At 35.5% G+C, this 23,928-nt stretch overlaps 1 protein-coding gene across 3 annotated transcripts in view; it reads left to right on the forward strand.

The window, feature by feature from the left end:
- Positions 1 to 23,928, forward strand: part of iglon5 (IgLON family member 5) — a 236,897-nt gene that overhangs the window by 76,153 nt on the left and 136,816 nt on the right. The gene's annotated exons all lie outside the window — the stretch shown is intronic.

The following is a 23,928-nucleotide window of genomic DNA, read 5'->3' on the forward strand; positions in this document are numbered from 1 at the left end:
ACAAATTAGTGATGGCTGGAACAATGAATTAGATGATTTTTTTAAAAAAATTTGTGCCATTTTGATATTTGCTTTTCCTTTTGTCCCTGCCTGTGGATAGATAATACACAACCATGTCTTATTGTGTTAACATTAATTTGTTAAGGAATAAATTAATTAATGAAATAATAACTTAATATATATAAATACATGTATAAAATGTATTTATGTATAATTTATGTATAAAATTATATTTATTTATATATATATATATATATATATATATATATATATATATATATATATATATATATATAATTTTTTTTTTAATTTTTTTATAGATATATATTAATATATTTATTTATTTTATTTTATTTATTTTTTGGGGGGAAATTATTTATATATATAATTTAGAATATAAAATATATTACAATTTATATATATACACACACACACATAAGTAAATAATTTCAAAAAGATATATATAATTTAATAAATAAAAAGCAAATAATATAATTTAATTTATATACTATATATATATATATATATATATATATATATATATATATATACATCCACACAAACAAACACACAACTGTTTCTGATTGTTATAAAATATAAAAAATATAATTATAAAATACATACAAATGTTTTCTTATTATTATTATTATTTATTATTATTATTATTAATACATTATTTAATTATTTTTAATGATTTAATAAATTAATTATTATTTAATTCATATTTAATTATTTTATTTACATTTTGATTAATTATTTTGTATGCTTTATTTAGTATTACTATGTTTTCTTTATGTATAGTTTTTTTTATTACTTTTATAACTTTTTAATAATATTTCTAACAGTAGGATGCTGTATCTGATTGTGTTAACATCAATTAGTGAAAGTGTTTCTGTTATGTAGTGTTTCAAAGAATCATTTTTACAAAACTTTGTTTGTTTTGCAGTAGCTTTTTTTATTTATTTTTTTGAACCACCACCTGAAAAAGTTTGAGAAGCATTGCTGTGCAGAAAGACCAGCTCAGGACAAAAGTTTGCTGTGTCGGTGGTGCGGTTTGGCTGGCTCGGCGTGTCCGCGGGGAGGAGATGGTGGGTCTGGTTCACAGATCAGTGGGTTTAATTAGGTCTGATGTGTGGCGCTGAGAGTGGGCCTACACTCCTCTCACATCCAATCACTCACACACAGAGCAAGAGTGGCTTTCCTAGTGTAGTGGTGTAAGAGAAACGGATGAACAGTCTCTGTGGAGTTGTCCAGCTCTCCTCCTCCATCTCCAGCATCAAGCGCTGTCTGTTCTACTAACCATCAGCTCTATACAACCCCTAAGTCCAATGTTATGGGTTATCCCAGAGTCTACGTTTAGAACGAGGACTGGCCCAGATATTCAATGTTCAAAAGATATTTGTGATTTTAGAGTTTGCAAGTTTGATTCATTTCAGTGAGTCAATTAATATTTCAATGAATCAATTCAAAACTCTGATTCAGTCATTTGTTTACATAATTTTCATGTATTGAAATGTTGAATTAAAAATTTTTTTAACGTTAATTTAGTTAAAAACAGCAAAACATGATTTAGCTCAAACTATTCAATATATATATATATATATATAAATCATTTCTAATAAAAAAAAAAAAAAAATATATATATATATATATATATATATATATATATATATATGTATGTATGTATGTATTTTTTTTGTTTTTTATTAGAAATGATATATATATATATACATATTCTGTCAATATATAAATTATACAAAAATTCTTCTTTAAAATAAACACATATAGATATAAATCAACTAAATTCCCAAAACGACTGCTCAAATGACACATAACTTAAATTGCATTAAATTTAAATTAAATTGCATATGATTAAGCATTTGATTTATTATTTTAATTTTGTTATAGGAAAAAAATTTGATATGGCACCAGTAGCCTACTGTATGTATGTTTCATAATAATAATAATAATAATAAAACATTCTCCTTACTATATTACTAATATTATTTGAAACTATTCTTGTACATACAGTATTATTTATATTATAATTTAAAATTTAAAATTATATTTTTTTAATATAATATAATTAAATATATTTATAGGTAAATATTTAATAACATTTAAATCATTTTATAGTTATTTATTTTAAATCATAATTTGTAATATATATATTAGTCAAAAGAATGAAAAATATGTAGATATTTTTAGCCATATCAATAATCCCTATGGCACTGACACATCTGTTGTATTTCTCCATCCGTCTGACTGCTGTTGTTGATTACTTCTCTTTCATGTAGTTCATGTTGACACTTCCATCAGTTTCCCAGAATGACTGTCTGTCGCTGGGGAGGCTGGAAGTCTAAATCAATCTGAATCTAAAGCCATAATAAAGTATATTTAATGCTGACAGACACACCGGATGAGGAACATGCCCTCATTAGGATAGGAGCTTGTGTTTTCCACAAGACGTATCGTCGACTATAAAGATAATTAAATAAATTAAGTATAATTTAAAAAAATGAAGTGGTGCCACTAACGTGAATGCGAAGCATCCAGAATCCGTCCTCAAGAGAAGCTGTTTTTAGATTCGCAGGGTGACTCAACAACAGAACAGCTCACAGTTTGATGTGTCATTTGTTTTTACAGCTGTATATTTTTATAGGACTTTTTGCAACTCAGTTTTTTCAGCGTCAATCGCATGATCCTCGAGAAATGCCATCAGTTCTTTAATTTGGATCCATTTCAAGATGAAAATAGCATTGGGTAAGCTAATACTGTTGAGTTCTGCTGATAGATTAGCACTGCGTATCATAACACACACACACACACACACACACACACACAGAGTGGTTTGTTTTATATACGAGTCCTGTCACTTGAATCGCCACTCTGTGTGTTTGCTAATCCCTGAATGCTAAATCCTAGTGTGATTTAAGCGGGTGCAGGAACTACATAATCTTATTGTCATGGTCTGCAGATTTATCAGCTGAACATCCATGATGGGAATCTCCCGTTCCTCCACATCCCAATCCCAGCTCTAATGAGATCCGGAGAGTGTGGAGGCCGTTTGAGTTTAGTGAACTCACTGGCTACGTTTACATCCACAACTTTTGTTTCAGTCGGACTGAATTCATTCCTATTGATGAATCCGAACGTAATGTTAACATGAACGCTAAACGTGATCGGGTTGATATTCATATTCACAATATTGAGCTGTTTGCGCATAATAACCATTCTCCTACATTGATTCTTTATTTGTCTTAAACAACAGACTTAATATTTATCAATTTCTGGTCATAATTTGGAGTCAGTGAGCATATGAACCGTTGTGCCGCTGCTTATATTCATCACGCAGTAAAAATGCCCAAAACCAGTCGCCTGTGGATGAGAATCCGAAACTAGGACTGGTGGGACGTTGTCCTGCTTCACTTCACAGACGCTAAGGAGTGAAACGCGAATTTTAGAATGACGGGACACTAATTTATATGACACTTTATTCAACAGGACGAACGGCTCGTTCCGCACTATTTCTACGTCACTGCACATGCGCAGTCCTTTCAGTTTCGGTTTTCAATCCGATCAAGTGTTTACATGTTCTCTGGATCGGATTACAAAAGGAATAAACCGCCCCTTTCAATCCGATCGAAATTTCATTGGGATCGAGCTCAATCGGATTGAGTAAGGTGTTTACATGAAGGCTTTTCAGTCCGATTGAGCCGTCAATCCGATTACTAACGGATTATTTGATGTCTGATGTTTGATGCCATCAGAAGATGCTCATAAAGAGATGAACATGATCAGCATGATCATGTGGAGTTTAATCGATGCTCAATTGGTAGTAAGAGGCACAAAGTGTTGTAAGAAAACATATAATACACCGTTAAAGCACCAGCAGCCTGATCCGCTGATATAAGACAGGACGGATCCATACTTTAATGTTGTTCACGCCAAACTCTGACTCCATCATCTGAATATCGCAGCAGAAATCGACACTCATCAGAACAGGCGACGTTTTTCTAATCCTCTATTGTCTGGTTTTGTAGCCTGGAAATCCAGACCTAAATCTGAATGAAAATCGGCCAGCTCGAGGGGCGGCACCAAGCATGCATTTGAAAATCTCACTGCACGCAATTGGATAACACTGCGACCAATCACAACAAGCCCCATACGCTTAGCTACCAGCGGAGCTAACTGGTAGATTAGACTCTTACCGTATCCGGTCGCCCTTCTTGCAAAGGAACGATTCGAGCGCCGTCTTCTGTTCCTCTTTTAGAGAAAAAGCCAAGTCTAACTCATTCATTGTAGCGAAAGCCGTTTCAAACAAATGGTGTTCATCCATAGCCATCTTGCAATGTTTACTAATGACTTCGACGTCACAGCGCTGTCGTCATCTCGCCTCTGGCCCGTCTATATCAGATAACCCGATGTGATTGGTGCAGCTCAGATACAAGGGCATATTTAATGAGCATTATTACTCGACGCCAGAGTAAACTCGCTGAGCAAATTCAACTTGTGCTCTCGCAAGAACTCTGGATTACCAGGGTAGCGGTTTTGTTGAGTCCGTGTGAATCGTATCCTCAGTTTGTTGTTCTCATCTGACAGGAGTGTCATTGGTGTGTGTCTTCTGCTACTGGAGCTCTTCTGCTTCTAGGTTTGGTGTGTTGTGTGTTCAGAGATCCTCTTCTGCAGACCTCGGTTGTAACAAGTGGTTATTTGAGTCACTGTTGCCTTTCTATCAGCTTGAAGTTCATCATTAGCAGTTTCTCCACAAGATGAGAAAGTCAATGCTAATGTATAGAAGCTGCGCAGTGTCGTTCACACAAACACTAAACATCGTCATGGTAACACACATGACATTTTAAAAATGCAATAAGCATTAATTTAACAACATTAAATGTAACATAAAAACCTATATACATAACTGATTAGGAAAAACTATGAAGAAACTTAGTTATTTAAACAAAAATACATCAAATGTGAAGTGTCACGCAGGGAATTGTGGGAATGTCAATTTACGGTTTTTCACTGTAAATTATACAATGACTTGTTCTTTCACTTCCAAAAACTGTCAATTTAATGATATTTTCTGTACAATTACACTAAATGTACTGTTAGTTCTATCAAAGTTATTTACCGTATATAGTACGTCATTACTATTAACCAATTAACAGTTTTCAACCGTAGCATTTTTACAGTCTTTTACCTTTAAAATCACTCTAATGTTTTACAGTGTAGTCCTCCGGCATCAACAAGGCATTTTCACTCACAGAACTGCCGCTCACTGGATATCTCATCTTTTTTGGTCCATTCTCTGTAAACTCGTTTGTTTACAGATGTTTGTGTGTGAAAATCCCAGTAGATCAGCAGTTTCTGAAACACTCAGACCAGCCCGTCTGGCAGCAACAACCATGCCACGTTCAAAGTCTCTTAAATCACCTTTCTTCCCCGTTCTGATGCTCCGTTTGAACTTCAGCAGATCATCTTGACCATGTCTACATGCCGAAATGCATTGATTTGCTGCCATTTGATTGGCTAATTAGATATTTGCTTGAACACACAGTTGAACAGATGTACCTAATAAAGTGGCAGATGAGTGTGTATATATATAAACAATAGAGAACATGGTCTGTAAATTCACAAAGCTTTTTATCAGAGCGCTCCCTCTTAAACTCTGCTGGTTAACAAATGTCCTAATTGGCCCATGTGGCTCTTTATCTCCATGCAGATGCTAATAAACTTCACTCGGCTAATTAAAGCAGGACATCTAGCTCAGTCTGTCTGGACTCTGGCCTTTCTGGGTCAGTGAGCTGCTCTCTTCATGTCGTTGTGTTCGGGTGAATCTCACGAAAGCTGTCGAGAACATGGCCGGTCACATTTCACTAGGCCCAGACAGAATCTGTGGACTTTCTTTTGCATTTTCCGAGCTGATGTTGAGGTGAAATCTGTGCTGAAATATGTAAAATGGAGATGAGTGCTCTTGTTAGTTGCTCAAAGCATTGTTAAATCAACTCAAATATATATATACGTGTGTGTGTGTGTGTGTGTGTGTGTGTGTGTGTGTGTGTGTGTGTATACAGTATATATACATATAGCCAATTTTTTAATCACTGTTAAAACACTTTCCCCACTTCCAGTTCTCATTACTGTAATGTAATTACTGTAAAACAATTACTGTAATGTAAATGTGATGAAAATATAAAAATGCACCAAAATTACATCAAGATTAGAGTTTCACCATTTAGAATGATATAAAATTAATAAAATTAATTTAAAAAAAAATTAAAAAAATTAATTTAAAAAAAAATTAAATTAAATTAAATTAAATTAAATTAAATTAAATTAAATTAAATTAAATTAAATTAAATTAAATTAAATTAAATTAAATTAAATTAAATTAAATTAAATTAAATTAAATTAAATTAAAGGATCCGCATTACGGTAATGACAACCATCATGAAAATGTCACAATGCAAAACATTTTAGGGTCCCAACATATTTATTAATTAAAATATAATACCTAATTTTATTACAATTTGATTTTAGGGTGAAATAAGACCTGGATATTTTACTGACAGGTAACCTTAACCTGTCGTAAGTGTATTAAAAATGAAAAAATCAGCATGCACCTCTGTGAAGTAATTCAAGAAGTGTTTATCTGGTAACACTTTACAATAAGATTCATTAGTTAATGTATTAACTAACACGAACTAACCATGAGCAATCCATTTGTTACTGTATTTGTTAATCTTTGTTAACGTTAGTTAATAAAAATAAAGCTGTTCATTGTTTGTTAATGTTAGTTCACAGTGCATTGACTAATGTTAACAAGATTTTAATAAAGTATTAGTAAATGTTGAAATTAACATTAACAAAGATGAATAAATGCTGTATAAGTGCAGTTCATTATTAGTTTGTTAACTAATGTAGTTAACTAATGTTAACTAACGAACCTTATTGTAAAGTGTTAGCGTTTATCTTAGTTTTGAAAAGAGGCAGACATGTTTCTGCAGTTGTTCTTTCTCACTCTCCTGTCAGTAACTCGCTGGAAAAAGAAGCAACAAGGAATAAAGACAGGCAGGGAACTGAGACTACATCAGATGATTAAATCAAGATGGCACGTTCCCGCCGGGGATTGTGGGTAAGGCCCACCTCAGAGGTCCTGCTGGGCCCGTCTGATTGTTGACGGGGCTCATTTGGTCCTCCAGGGGTGAGATCCTTTGGGTAACGTTTAATTAGCAACTCATTACGACTGTATGGAGAAAAAAACATCTGGTCTGAATGAGTATACGAATAAGAAGTTGAATTTAGTCATTAAGACGTGTGGAAGAGTCAGACGGGACGAGGGATGTCGCTCTCGGAGGAGACGCTCACACCTGGATTGAATTAGAAGTATCTAGAGATCGGCGTCGGATGATTCCTCGGAGATGCCTCAACTTATTGAACGCAGTCCAATCATCAGGATAGCAATTTACACACAGGTTAAATATGGTTATGAACACACTCCCCAATAACAGAGTAGCCGGCTCTTTGAGATTACTTACATGGCTAACGGCGTAATCTAATCAAGACTTCTCCCCGGGAACCACTTACACCAACCACGTGCAGAGAGCAAACAAAAAGACATGCACACACTAGGAAATAAACAGGGGAATTCACTAACACGAGTCCTAACCAGACGCGACACCACTGGATTTCAGCGACAAGCAATTTGTCTGTCCACACTAGAGGCGACATCAATCACAGCCAATCAGAAGAGAGTGTGGGCGGAGTCTCTGTCTCTCTACCTTTTTTCAAGATTTTCACATTTCAATTAATAGGAAAATTCCATCAAATTGAATGGAATAATCCTTACATACTATTCATATTATGAATTAAAAAATAGGGCTTAAAACATTTTGTATTGATCTTAATGGAACAAGGGAATGGACTGTGAATGTGAATGTTATTCATATTCATAAATAAAAATAAAAAAAACAAAACAATGTTTTAATATTTATTTAAAGATTTATAAAAAAAAATATTAAGCTCTAGTTTTTTTGCTCATTTAAAATTCTTAATTCATAATATGTAAGGATTATTAAATTCTATTTGATGGAATTTTACTGTTAATTGAAATCATAAATCTTAAAAAAAATAAAATAAATGTGAGTGTACTAATTTAAATTATTTCAGCACACCGGATTCACGTAACGAATTATAGAAATCGAGGTTCTGCACCATTAAGAATTAAATTGAGAATGAGAATAAAATTCACATAAATGTGATTTTTAACTAGAACTTATTTTGTCTAGACAAACTTGACAAGGCCTTGTATGAAAGTTTTGAAAAATGTTTTAAAAGCCTGTTATACAGCAAGGACACATTAAATTGAGCAAAATTAAATACATTTAATATGTTACAAAAGTTTTCTGTTTTAAATTAATGCAGTTCTTTTGAACTTTCTATTCATCAAAGAATTCTGAAAAAAAAAAGTAGCCTATCATAGTTTCCAGAAAAATATCAAGCAGTTTTGAACATTGATAATAATCATAAATGTTTCTTGAGCATCAAATCATCATATTAGAATGATTTCTGAAGGATCATGTGACACTGAAGACTGGAGTAATGATGCTGAAAATCCAGCTTTGATCACAGGAATAAATTACATTTTACAATATATTCATGCTGAAAACAGCTTTTTTAAATTGTAATAATATTTAACAATTTTACTGTTTTTACTGCATTTTTGATCATATAAATGCAGCCTTAGTGAGCAGAAGAGACTTATTTCAAAAACCTTAAAAAATTGACCCCAAACTGATGGATGGATGGATGGATGGATGGATGGATGGATGGATGGATGGATGGATTGGATGGTTGGATGGTTGGATGGATGGATTGGATGGTTGGATGGATGGATGGATGGATGGTTGGATGGATGGTTGGTTGGATGGTTGGATGGATGGATGGATGGATGGATGGATGGATGGATGGATGGATGGATGGATGGATGGTTGGATGGATGGATGGATGGTTGGATGGTTGGTTGGATGGATGGATGGATGGATGGATGGATGGATGGATGGATGGATGGATGGATGGTTGGATGGATGGAAGGATGGATGGATGGATGGATGGATGGATGGATGGATGGATGGATGGAAGGATGGATGGATGGATGGATAGAGTACCACTTTAAGTGCAAATAGCTGGTTAAACTGTTTAAAATACTGTGCACTATCGTGTTTAATGAGTTCTACACACTGACTTGTGTTTGCTGGAGAAAGAATTGCGCTGTCCTCTGGGAAGTTAAAGGGCAGATCATCACGAACCCAACACTGCAGATCTGCGAGTCATAAACAGAACACAGGCTTTGATTTAATCTCAGTCAATGCGTGAAGATTTGCGACTCTTGATGGGAGATATACACTGGACTGTGTTGCACTTAACCTGCCTGACTCCTCGGGTGATTCGCTCGGGCTCCTCTGACTGATGCCTCGCCACTCCAGCCGACTGACTGACACTCGACAGGGCGTCTCATTACACATATAGATAGAAGAGCCCTGCCAGCTTACCCTCTCAGAGTTTGCCCCGTCACTCTTTCACTTGACCGTGAAGCACTGCCCAAAAGATGTGAACAGAGCTAATCATTCAAACGCCAACCATACTTTAATAATGCTATTAGTGCCATTAAATGTCTAAACATAAATAAATTATTTAATTAAATGGAAATATTTACATAATATGAGATCAAATAGTGTAATAAAAAGTTTTTATGTGCCTTTTTAAACTTCAATACTTCAATACTTCAAACAAGGTCAATTCACTTGAGAAGCAACACTGCAGATGTTAAGACTTTTTCTTACTGAAAGTTTTCATTTAAGTGTAAACAAATTAAAACAAGTTTTAAAAAAGTGTAGTGAGACAAAATATGCTTATACCCAAGATATAGTCAGTATGTATATTATATATATATATATATACAGTATATATATATATATATATATATATAAAACGTGCAGTGAGACAAAATATGCTTATACCCAAGATATAGTCAGTATATATATATATATATATATATATATATATATATATATATATATATATATATATATATATATATAATGATATAATTATAAGTCATTAATTTAATGATAAGAATTGTCAGAACCTGGAAGACATGACAAAAATACTTTTATAATAAACATTTTATAATAAATAATTGTTTTTGTTTTTTGCTATGTGAAAAGGATATTTGTTCTATAAACACAATTTGATTTCATGGTTTATTTCAATTATAGAATCTGATTGGATAAGCCAAATTTAATTTAATATAAAAAATGATGGATTTATTAAGTATTAAGATTTCCTGCATACTGATTATCCCAAGAAACTTAGTAAACTTAGCAACATTTGTAAGATGTCTTTATCCAAAGCGCTTTTCCCTTTACGTCCCTTTAAAGCAAGTCACTCGGCGACCGTCTTCGTGTCAAGAACCATAGGGTTCTGCATACATGTAGACTATATAACATTTTTTCTAAGAGTGATGTGCATTCCCTTTGAATCAAACCTGTTACTTTTACACTATTTGAATTTACTGAGCACAAAAATTACATTAATTACAACTAATCACTGAAGGGTCTTTTCCTCCACATTTCAGCGTGCCATTGCTCTCCTGCGGATCCGGCACATCATCGAAGGGAGCGAATGGAGGGGTGTGTTTGTCTTTCTCAGATCAATAGCTCAACGCTGACGCTCTGAAAGACAATTTATGAGCCATAAAGGACAAGGCCGATGCGTTCGTTCCAACTGCATCTTTCTGGTCCTCTCTTGAGCAGCTGTGTGTTGGAGCAGGAGGTGATGAGGGCTCACGGGCTTCTCCTGACGGTTCACTGAGCAGACGGCACACGGGGGGCGTTTGAGAAGGGCACGGGGTGGGGGGGGCGGCGAATGATTACAATTTTGTGAAGCACCGAAGTGAAAATGACAAAAAAAGACAAGAAAATAATCAATTTTGGCAGCAGTGGTCCTCTTAGACGCAGTGGGCAGATGTCGCCGCGGCTCGTGTCCATGTTTGTTGTGTCTCAAGAATCGGCGTTATTTATGGTGGCATGTTTCAGTGTGGGATGTCTTTCAGGGGGTTGTGGGTCTTTTAAAGTCATTTTTCAATCATTCTGTTAGGCAATGTTTTTCATAAACACTTTTTTCTTATACTGGTTGAAACTCTCTTCACATCCTGATAGCAATCAAGTATAGAAGTGGCCTAAGTATTAAAACATGTACTTAAATCTTCTGTGGAAGTCTCAATCATTGCATTCGGATTGGAGGAAAAAAACAGCAGCCGCATTTTACAGTTTCACCTGAACCAAAACACATGAGCTTATGAACAATTGTGGTTAAAAAGTATATACATTTTTTTTTTTTTTTTTTTAAATGACTGATCGTTTCGCTAGATAAGACCCTATTCCTCAGCTGGGATCGTGCAGAGCCCTTTGAAACGCTTTAAAGCCCTTTGAAACGTCATTGATTTGAACTTCAACATTCTGGTTGCCATTGAAGTCCATTGTGTAGAAAAATCCTGAAATGTTTTCCTCTTAATTTATTTTCCACTGAAGAAAGAAAGACATGAACATCTTGGATGGCATTGGGGTGAGTAAATTATCAGGAAGTTTTCATTTTGAGGTGAACTAATCCTTTAATATATGACGAGCTGTGACGTTCTGCTCGGATCTCGTCCTCAGGATTTATGTCAACAATATCAACTTTCGATCAGTATCATCACTATCGATTTCTATGTCAACACCGCCGAAATCAACGCCGAAATCAATCTGCAGCAGTCTGGTGGTACAAGTCAGAGCTCTACGCTGTTTACGTTCATAATTGTTGTAATGTTATGTGCTTTGAGACATGAGGTAGTTTAACGCCGTCTCTCGTGACGCTTCGCAGACTCTGTTCTGGCTCTGGTCATGTGTTTTGAAGGAGGCGTGGCTTTCATGATCTTTTAGCCTTTCCGAAATTGCCTTCCCTACCTCTAAAGTCCCCTTGTAGTTTAGTAGTTTATCTTTGATCCCCAAAAGGACATATTTATTTTTTCTTCCTTGAAAAAAATTTCTCCATGCCTTAAAATAGCTTGTTCTATGAATATGCAAATGAGCCCCGCCTCCACTCACTCACTCAGCTCAGAGATCCACTGGTTGGCGATCACACGTTGATCTGATTGGTTACAAGGTAGTTTGTGACATCAGAAACACCAGCGATTTCAAAGCGTGTTTTTGAGACTGTCTTTGGTTCACTGCAGTTTTAAGGAGAAAATACTCAGCAATGCTGTCGACTTATGAATTTACACATGGTTTGACTTAAAGCATATTAAAAACACCACATAGACACATAAACAACATTAAAAACTGGATTTTCACCACATGGGGACTTTAAGGTTTGTCTTGTTAGCTCGAATCAATTAAATAATATTAACAGATACAATACTTTTAATTTTAATGTATTAGTAAATGTTGAAATTAACATTTAAATAAGATTAATAAATGCTTTAGGATTATTTTTCATTGTTAGTTTATGCTGACTAACGTGAACTAATGTTACAGTTTTTTTCAGTGGGCTCCAAAAGTCTGAGACTACACAGACGATCTGATATTCAGATTGTGATTTATACTGAAAGTTTTAGCATTTTAAACTATGTAAAGCAAAGAAACAGTATGATGTAAAATGAATATCGAAGCACAAGATGCTTTTTGGTGCTGAAGACATTCTCAAATTCATGTTAATTTTTGTCATGCTTTTGAAATATTTTTTGTGGCTTTAAGTCTAAAATAGGTGATCCGACCCCTCAAAGTCCTGTAATCGGCACATGCTAATGCATCTCTGATTCTGGAGCCGGGGCAGCTTGAGTAGTTTCATTAGCATGTGCTGATGAGAGGCGATCTGGCACTGAATTTGTTCTTTTTAATGTTTTACTGAGTCATCGTTGCGGTTGTCAACCCCTAAATCTCTCGTATTGAAAAAGGAAAATGTTTCCACTACAGCAAAAGGTCATTTCTGACACGGCGGCAGATGTAGGGATGAAGTGATCAAAGGATATTTTCTGAAAGTTCATTCAGCACTTGAATTGGACAAAAAGAACGACTGCGACCTCAAATGACTGTGAACTTTGTCTTATGTTGAAAAATCGCTGCTCATTGGCCTTGTTCTTGAATATTGAGCAGAATAAATTTCTGTTTAAATTGTTCTTGCATAAACCATTCTTGCATAAGTTGTCGCAAATGCAAATTTCAGTGTAAACTCTTGAATGCAAAATCCAACAATTTGCATAAGAATCCTTTTTACATGATGTTTGTTCTTTTTTGTTCTTCTATGTAAAACACTTTGAATTGCCATTGTGTATGAAATGTGCTATATAAATAAACTTGCCTTGCCTTGCCTTTGTTGCACGAAAGAGGCCAAATGTGCAATTGAAATTATGCAAGTGATTTTGTATATTTTTATTATTTATAATGCTATTACTAAAGTGTTTAGATTTGGAAATGAACTAATAATATAGTGCAAACCTGATCAAGTAAATTTTAAAGTTAACATAAGATAGAAAATATAAATGATATAAAAATGTAATAATTTTTATTTAGTGTGTTTTTTGGAAAGAAAACAATATATCCAATAATCTAGTGCAAACCGCATGTCAGCATATTGTCTAATATGTTTATCACAACAGCTAAAGATGATTTTAAAATATGAGTGTAGACTAATTAATATTTATGATTCATTTATTTATATCTGTCTCCACTACCTTTAATACAAAGTGACGCCCGTTCTGAAGGTCCCCAAGATGCAGTGCTGAGAGTCTGACCTTGTAATGCAGGGGTCAGAGGTGTAATTTTCAGAGGGACGAGTTCAGTGTTCCCATTAGTTGGGCACGGCGCGGGAATTAATTAGAAGCATGCGCCGCCCTATAAATGATAAATGGTCTCCAGTGAGTGTATGCAAGTGGAGGCTATGTATGTCACTCTCTATGTAATGCATTATTCATTCTGATGCCGTTTTTCACTGCAACCAGGGCAGCAATTGTCATGCATTCTCAATTATTTCTCTTTCTGTTGTCTCGTGTCAGGTTAACCTTCCTCGCCTCGCCACGGCGCCCTGTTTATCTCCGCTGACCTTTCCTGTGATCCCATAGCACAGCTGATCATTTCTAACATCTGTTTGTGAAAGGGCAAATAAGTGTAGTCACAGTTCAGTGCGGTTTAACTGTGACCTCAGGGCAAAGATGAGGCAAACTTGTTAAGAAATTATAAGAGTAACAGACTCGTACAACTGTTTACTTGCCTGGCCTTGTCTAATGCCATTCTCGTTACTCTCACTGCTGTTTTGAGCGAGTCTTGGGTTTTTAAATGAATCATTTGAGTGAATCATTCTTGTTCACATTCATGCCCTACAAGCTTTTTGTTGGCTAAATACATGCTTTGTGAGTCAAGTCAGTGTTTCAAAGGCTGTTAATGCATGTGTGTATATGTATATGTATGTGTGTGTACTATATATACACTGCACATATAGAATTTTTTATGCTTAAAATAAGGATTTTCTGCTCATCAAGGTTTCATTTATTTAATATTGTGAAATATTATTACAATTTAAAATAATTGTTTTCTGATTGAATATATTTTAAAGTGTAATTTATTCCTGTGATCAAAGCTGAATTTCCAGCATCATTACTCCAGTCTTCAGTGTCACATGATCCTTCAGAAATCAGACGGCAGTGTACATACATATATTAAAATTAATAAATATTCATATCTATATAAAGACATGCAACAGATTCTTGTTTCGTTCGTGAAGAACTTTCTTACTTTTAGACGAATCTGTTGCATGAACCATTCAATGACTCACTTATGTGATTCAAAAAAAACACTTGTTTGTCGCCACCAACTGGTATAATGTTGTAACTGACAGAAAGCGTCTCTGAACGAATCGGTGAACAAATCTGAACGAACTGTTGTGGTGAACTCCAAACGGTTCAGTTGGAATGATTCAGAAGATTCTCTGAGATGAATTAAAACCCCCAGCACTACAACACCGGCCTGTATTTCCCAACCCTCCCCCTCGTCTGTACTTCAAACAAGGCCTGTTTTCATCCTACATCTGTGGGAGAACAGGCAATTGAGGGCCACTAGAGGACTGGTATTAGGGGAAGAGAGCTGGAAAAGGTGGAAAGACAAGAGCAGAGAGGAGGAGAGTAGGCATCCATGCATGACAATGAGGATAGCATTCAATTAGAAGCAGTTCATGGCCTCTGATGTTGATTACCTAAGACAGATCCGATCCTGGTGTCTCACTGATTAAAATGAAGGAAGGCCAGTAGAGGACAGAACGAACAGAAGTGTTACACTCAACCTCCGAACAGGTACAGAGTGTAGAAGATAGGACAAGTGGGCAGAATGGTAATTGGGTGAATGTCTCAAAACCTGCCAAGAATGTGACCAGGGCATATTTGCCCTTGAACTACTGAGAAATTATATTTTGCTTTAAGAAAATGAGGTCTATTAATATTTAAATTAAAGCAAACATGATATTAAAAATGACCTTTTACTACCTTAATGCATGTTTTTGGCCTTATTTTGATTCATCAGTGCACGTTATTCTGAATAGTCAAATATTTACTCAACCAGTGTTAATTTACTATCACTGAGATGCTATTACTTTTTATTTTCCATTTTCATCTTAATTTAATATTATTTTTATTCATTTTTATTTGAGTTTTATTTTATTTGTACTTTGTTAAACTAAATGAAACTGAGAAAATGAAACAAAATGGAACAAAAGAATAGATAACAGGAGCAGTGATATGGAGTAAGGCATCCATTTATGGTTTTAATAATTATAATCATGTACACTGATGTTGTTATTATTACATACTGTTAATCTAACTACTATTTGCACCATGCAAAGAAAATACTGCTATTATCACTAAGGTTATGCATTATTGTACGTTATTTTAGTTAACATTTGTTTTATTTCAAGTGACAAAAAACATTTGAAACCCACATTTGGTCTTTTCATAATCCAGTTATTTACTTATGGATAAGAAAACAATGCATTTTATTAAGGTTTTGGTTATACTATCTTTAATTTGTGCTTATTTAAAAAAAAATATATATATATATATATATATTTTTTTTTATTTTTTTTTTTTTTTTTTATATCTAAGTACTGTGGCATTTTTTGTATTAAATTACAGTAAAAATGATGTTTTACAGTAATGATAAACCAATTTACAGTCACCTTTGAGAATATTGGGAAGTACAAAACAAAAATGCAAGTATAGTAGTGAGAAATTGTGCAAATAATGCATGAAAATAATAAATTTTATTTTTTAATGAAAGGTCCTAAAATAACACTTAATTTTCATTATGTAAAATAGATTTTTATTAGATTTTTGGGGCCTGTGTTTAGAGGTCTGCAATCCCACGGGACCCGACGCAGGGACAAGTTTTGAAATGCAATCCCGAAAAATATAATTATCTAATAATAACAGCACGGACAAGTCTGTCACTGGAGATCTGAAGTGGTGTGTGTGTATGTGTGTGTGTGTGTGTGTGTGTGTGCGTGCGTAAAATAGAAAAGAAATAGCCTATAGACACCAGAACAAGACAGAGACTAACCGGACCGGAACTGAAAAAAAACCTGCTTGCGGGAACGGGACAAAACGTGAACGTTTCAGGTGGGAGCAGAAAAAAATATAACATATTGTTGGCGGGAGACTGTGTGATCGGGATATGTTTTGATAAGATTCTGCCAAATAGCATTAACCAGGAGGATCTGGGTGGGGCTTAGCGGCACAGGGCTGTCTCTGATTGGTCAGGTATGGTGGTTATAAATAATTCTTCACCTATTTTATCTCTTCACTGTGTGTTTTCAACTCAATGGCTGCTAATGTTTCTCAGTGTCATTATTCTGGCAGCGAATTAACATCCAGACATCTTCAGTTTGTGATTACTGGAAAGGGCTTTTTCGTGTTTTAATGCTCATTTGTATTGGATTTAATAGATCTTCTATTGTTGTTTTTAGTGCACACACATGTCTCGAGGAGAAAGCGTTGTGAGATTTGACTGCGGCCCACGGGGGGATTGGGCTTTCTGAGCCGTCACCCTTGAGGAACATCGCTTTTGTCTCGTAGGCCACGATTATTAACCGTCCCGCGGGACAGAGGCGACTCGTCATCATGCACTCGTGAGTTTAAGTCGTTCCCTTATGGCTGTAACGTATGCAATGAACATGTCTTTGGGGTCATATCACTGCGCAGATTTAAAGGTCACGCTGTATCTAACACAACAAAACACAATGACATTATAAATAACCAGTCAAAGCGTTCAACTGCTTTCTGACTCCCGGCATGTTTATGTATTCTCCCTTCCTGATAGAATTTGTCACTGATGATATTTGCGGATGATGGACTTGTTATGTCTGCGTCATGCTTAATTTTCAACGTAAAAGGCCCGACGCTGTGTGCATCACCTCGGTCGTTCATCATATTGACAGTTATATTATTTAGCATCAAGATGGATCATCTACTAATTTGTACAGCCAGTATCGCCTCTATTGGGTAGCGCTTGCCTACCTTTCATCGCCATAGACTCCTGCACTGTAAAGGCCATTTTAATTGAATGTCTTCATGGTAAGATTGGTAGAGAGTCGCTCATAAATCCATCATAAATTCCCTTGGCAGACTTTCTATTTAAATCCTACAACGTCTCATTTAAAGTTCCCGGCGACCGCGTCAGGTAACAGCAGTCAAACATCAGAGTGTGTTTGTGTGTTCGCTGTCTGTTTCTCTTCTTTTCCTTCATGGCAAATCACTCGTCAAAAACTGGATGTGCATAAAAATAAACACTGACATTAACACTAGTCATTTTATGACAACTGAGTAAACTGGAAGAATCAAAGCTCCACGTCATTTCAAAATGTTCACTGACATGTATCACAATATCACTGTTTTACTGTATTTTTTATCAAATAAATGCAGCCTTGGTGATCAGAAGACTTCTTATAAATATTAATGTTTCCAAATTGCAATCAATATAACTATCAATTTAAATGTTTTGTTTTAAAATAACATGTTTTTTTAAGAGGACCTATTATGCCCTTTTTCAAATCTACTAGAATGGATTTTCATGCTTGAATGTTGATTATTCTCCTCATATTCTCCATTGTTGCGGCTCCTCTCTTCCCAGTCTGTCAGTAACGCTCTGTTTAGTTCCTGTCTCTATGAAGCCCCTCCTTCTGAAAAGCATACTTTGCTCTGATTGGTCGGCTGGAGCAGTGTGTTGTGATTGGTCAACTGCTTCGCCTCAGAAATGTAAACATATATGCTCAGGCCCGACGGTGCGCAAGATTCGCTCGTACACCCGAAATCTCATCGCTTGCACGTGCAGAGCTATTCGCAGAGGTTATAAATATTTGAAATATTATCATATGGCGTATATACATTGTAAACACGCAGTAAGATGGGTTAGAAAGCGCATGTGTGTTAATATATTAAATGACTGATCATTTTAAAGGGATAGTTCACCCAAAAATGAAAATTCTGTCATTAATTACTCACCCTCATGTCACCCTCATGTCGTTCCAAACCCGTAAGACTTTAAAGTTTATTTGATTAAAGTTTAGCTTTCTGTCCCTCCATTGACAGCCACCATTTTCAAGCCCCAGAAAGGTAGTAAAGACATGATTAATCCATGTGACTCCAGGGGTTTAACCTCAATTTTATAAAGTGATGTGAGTGCTTTGATTGATCAAAAAAACATAATTTACCACTTATTTACAAAATATTAATCTCCAACGTGCGTTCACAAGACTTTCACGACGCATGCGTGATGTGTTGATGAGAGCAGACATTCTGTGAATGCACGTTGGAAATAAATATTTTGTAAATAAGTGTTAAATTATGTTTTTTGCGCAAACAAACCACTTGCATCGCTTCATAAAATTGAGGTTAAACCAATGAGGTTAAAATTGATGGATTAGGTTAATGATGTCTTTACTACCTTTCTGCGGCTTGAAAGTGGTAGTTGCGTAGACTGTCAATGGAGGGACAGAAAGCTCTCAGATTTCATCAAAAAGATCTTCATTTGTGTTCCGAAGATGAACAAAAGAGTCACGGATTTGGAACGACATGAGGGTGAGTAAATAATGGCCAAATTTTCATTTTTTTCAACTAACCCTTTAAGTAACATATTTACTTTGTATTTAAATCAGTGCATCAGTTTATGTTATGCATTAAAAAGTGTCATTATCTCATGTCTGTCTCTCTCTCTCTCTCTCTCTCTCTCTCTCTCTCACTCAACACATCACTATTGGTGTGTTATGTTGACTCAGACGCACAGTGCTTGACTAAAAAGGGTTATGATGGACAGTTTTGATGTCCAGCGATGAGAAGAAAGGAAGGCGGGTGGAATTGAGTAAAGGACGAGCATAACAAGCTTGCGTTCTCTTTAATCCCACTGTTCTCCGCTGTGTCACAGATACTGGCTTTGTGTTGCTTGTTCCATGCTTAATAACGTTTCCCAAAGCCACTGACCTAGTCAATTAAATTCGGACGAATTCTGTCTGGCGGTTTATTATTTTCATTTAAGGAGAAAAAAGAAGACAAATAAATCATCACAATTTGAACATTCAGACATCAGTGGGAAGGATAAACAGGCTGAGGGGAATCTGTAAATATGATTGCCTCGGTAATTAAGAAGAGAACGCGAGGGGGAGCGAGAAGAAAGCCGAGCTGAAATGGTTGGAGGAAGGTGTTAGTCCTATCTGTAATGTGTTTGCCACAAGATTACAAAGAGGAAAACAGACGGATTACTGAAGGAGGGAGGGCTCTGGCAATATTATTGCCGTTTATAATCACTGTTCTGTTCTGTAAACACTTCATACGTCACTATTAGTGGTGCATGATTAGATTCATTTAAGGCTGATGCTGGTAACCGATACTTTGACACTGTGATGTGCCTGTTTTGTTTATATTTCATTACATTTTTGACCACTTTTGTATGCTTTTTCTTTTTTCTTTTTTTTTTTACAGGGTTAAAAGCTTATAACTGCATTTCACCTGGCGGTAAATGCAAATTGATAGGATGCTCATTTGCATTTAGATTAGAAACTGACCTATAATTGGTTTGACTGATATTTTTTTACTGATATTTAAACTTTTTAACTTAATAGTATCCATCTACTGGATCGCTAAAGAGTTATGGTCTACAACACTATTACAAAACTGTGTTCTCAACAAGAAACAAGTGTTGGCAGGTTAAAGGTGCAGTAAGTGATTTCTGAGAAACACTGTTGGTATTTGAAATCAATCAAACAAACACACACACACACCCCTCCCTTCATCCGTCCTGTTACTAGAGATAACATCACAACAACAGCAGATCTTGGTTCAGCAAAATGTTACTCATGTATGGAGCAGAAACAACACAACCTCTGCGTCCGTTTTCAGCCCTTCCCGCTTCGGTTTCTTCAGTGCTGGAAAGCTTTTCTAATATTAACCCGGGTCCTGAAGCTCTTGCCTGATCATAACCCTTCTATTTCCAGATATTCCTCTGATCTTGTCTGTTTTGTAAAGTCTCTCAGCCATCTCTCTTTCTACTGTCTTTCTTCAAATCTCCCTCTTGCTCACTCTCTCTATTTCTCTCCTCCCCCATCATGAGTGGACACGCCCCCTACTGCTGATTGACTCACTCTCTCTCCTCCTCCATCATGAGTGGACACGCCCCCTACTGCTCCTCCATCATGAGTAGACACGCCCCCTACTGCTCCTCCATCATGAGTAGACACGCCCCCTACTGCGGATTGACTCACTCTCTCCTCCTCCATCATGAGTAGACACGCCCCCTACTGCTGATTGACTCACTCTCTCTCCTCCTCCATCATGAGTGGACACGCTCCCTACTGCTGATTGGCTCTATTTCTCTCCTCCTCCATCATGAGTGGACACGCTCCCTACTGCTGATTGGCTCTATTTCTCTCCTCCCCCATCATGAGTGGACACGCTCCCTACTGCTGATTGACTTACTCTCTCTCCTCCTCCATCATGAGTGGACACGCCCCCTACTGCTGATTGGCTGTATTTCTCTCCTCCCCCATCATGAGTGGACACGCCGCCTACTGGTGATTGGCTCTCTCTCCTCCCCCATCATGAGTGGACACACCCCTTACTGCTGATTGGCTCTCTCTCCTCCTCCATCATGAGTGGACACACCCCCTACTGCTGATTGGCTCTCTCTCCTCCCGCATCATGAGTGGACACGCCCCCTACTGCTGCAGCATTTCTCACAAATTGCTTACTGCACCTTTAAGTAATTATTTTTTTTTATTTTATTTTTTTGCCATAGATTACTTTTTACAGCCATTCATTTGCAAAACCATTTTATTTGTAAGAAAAAAAATAGCTAAAATAAAATATGGAAAATAAACTTAACATACGTTAAAATTATTTTCAAGTTATATTTATGCATATAATTTTGCACAAATAAAATGCCATTAATGACAATAATATTAAAATAGTAATATTTAATTTTTATTATTAAAATAATAATAAAAATAATTTATATCATGAAAAAAACTATCATACTGTAGTACATCGCAATTTATTTATTTACCTAATTGTGCAAGTGTTGCCATAAGCTTGTGTTGTGCAAGATGAATCTCACGCGATTGCACCCCAACATCTATATTTTGTGAATGTTTTATGTCAGTATTTCTTTAATATACAGTTCTGTTGTCACTGTCAACGATCAATCAACAAAGTGTCAGCTAATAAACACCACAGATACGCACAAAACGGCATTATAAACGTATTAATGGTGTTTCATCCCTGCAGCGTGTGATTTCGTTTGTATGCATGTTTATGCAGATTTCCCCGGTTGTTACGCCATCGTGCCCTTTCAGCTGTGATTCCTCCAGAAGCTATGACTTTATGTGTGTGCCTCACGGTTCACCTCACCACATCAGAGCATTTGCACGAGGATGAGTGTGTGCTGGCAGCCGTGGTGAAAGCCTGAGATCAATTGTGCCGTTGCATGTCTGGAACAAAGTGCTGCAACCCCAGTGTTGATGTGGTGGAAATTGCATCTTTAAGGAAACGTGCTTGATGAGATAGTGGGATCAATAGAGACAGGGATCGGAGCTGAATGAGAATATCCCAGCGCTAACCCGCCCTGATGTTCTTATACAGCACGTCTCATCAGTGCACGGGTCTACCGGGAACCCAGAGGCCAAACTTTGTCCATCTGGAAGCGCCTGTACAGATGGTAAACTGCCCATTCAGAACTAGAGTGACACAGTGTGCTGGTCACCATAGATCCTCTATGGTCCAGCATACCCTAGAAACCATCAATTTAATTCAAAATGAACTGTCTTTACTTTCAATGCATATTTCTGGTCCTATTATGAGCAATTTATCAGTACACATTGTTCCATAGTGCAGGACAGTACAGATTTTACAGATGTTAGGCCAGTAGTTTTTTGTTTTTTTTTGTTTTAGTTTTTTTACTCGCCCTGCCATTTTCACTGGCCGTACCACAAAATAATGATCTTTTTTGAATATTTTGAGTAGTGCATTTTAATTTTAAAATTAAATTATTGTGTGTTTGTTTTTATTATGTGTGTTTGTGGTGTTTATTATTGTAATCATTTTCATAGTATTCATTTTATGTAGTATTATTATAAATGAAATATTTATAAAATTATTTTGTTTTTAATATTTGTAGTTTAATCTGTGTTTTCTATAATTTTTTTAGCATTTTGTTTTCTAGAAATAATGTTTTATATTAATTTCATTTTTAAATAAAATTTATAAAACTTTATATATTAATATATAATATAAAATTTAAACATTTATATTGTGTTCATTTTTAAATAATTTTGTAATATTAGTGGCATTAGTTATTAATATTACATAAATACTAATTTTTATGTAAACTGTTTTTTATATTTTAAATTTATCAGATTTTTTTTGTTTTGTTTTTAGCAGTGCTAAAAATATTTTTTTTATTAATTTTAAATGTTTTCATTTTAATTAAATATAAAATTATTTAATGCAATGTTAATTCCAGTTAAACATATTGTATTAATTTTATTTTATATTCTTTATGTAAAATATTTTTAAATTGTATCTTGTACTATGCATTTTATATTTACTACAATTATATTTTTATCTTAATCTTAATTTTAAAATTATTTTGTAGTTTTGAAATTCAATTTTTTGCGTTTTTTTATATTTTAAATTACTACTTTTTTATTTATGCAGTGCATTTTTATATTCACTAGAAATATATTTTCTATAAAATGTTTATATTTTTATATTTAATATATTATATCATAATAAATATAATAATTAAATATAATCATACATTTATTTTTATATTTACATATTTTGTGGTCTCCACAAGAAAGTCATACGGGTTTGGAATGACATGAGAATTAATAAATGATAACAGAATTTAGCCACTGGATATGAATAAAATTAAGTCCCGCCTTAATTTTCCCCTCATTGAATATTCAGTGTTTGTACACATCAGATTGCGGAAGTAAATGAGTTGTGACGATCACTTCACGTTGACATGCAGTCGGAGTGCAGTGTGTGTGATGATGTGGTGTGTTTCTGAATGCAAAGCGCCTGTATAAGAGAGGTCCAATTACTGCTAATATGTATAGAGACCACATGTTTGATGCACACACACACACACACACACACACACACACACACACACACACACACCCACACACATACACCACGCTCATGCCAAGTCCAGCAATGCGGCAGACCCCCCCCCCCCCCCCCCCCTCCCCCCCCCCCCCTCCCTCCCTCCCCACTCCACTCTGGCTGTTGCCATGGCAACAAGCTCCAGTTTTCTGGAATTGAAAAGTTGAATGTGACAGGAAGTGAGCTGG

The sequence above is a fragment of the Abramis brama genome, assembly GCF_963993115.1.
Source record: "Abramis brama genome assembly, chromosome: 17".
Taxonomy (NCBI): domain Eukaryota; kingdom Metazoa; phylum Chordata; class Actinopteri; order Cypriniformes; family Leuciscidae; genus Abramis; species Abramis brama.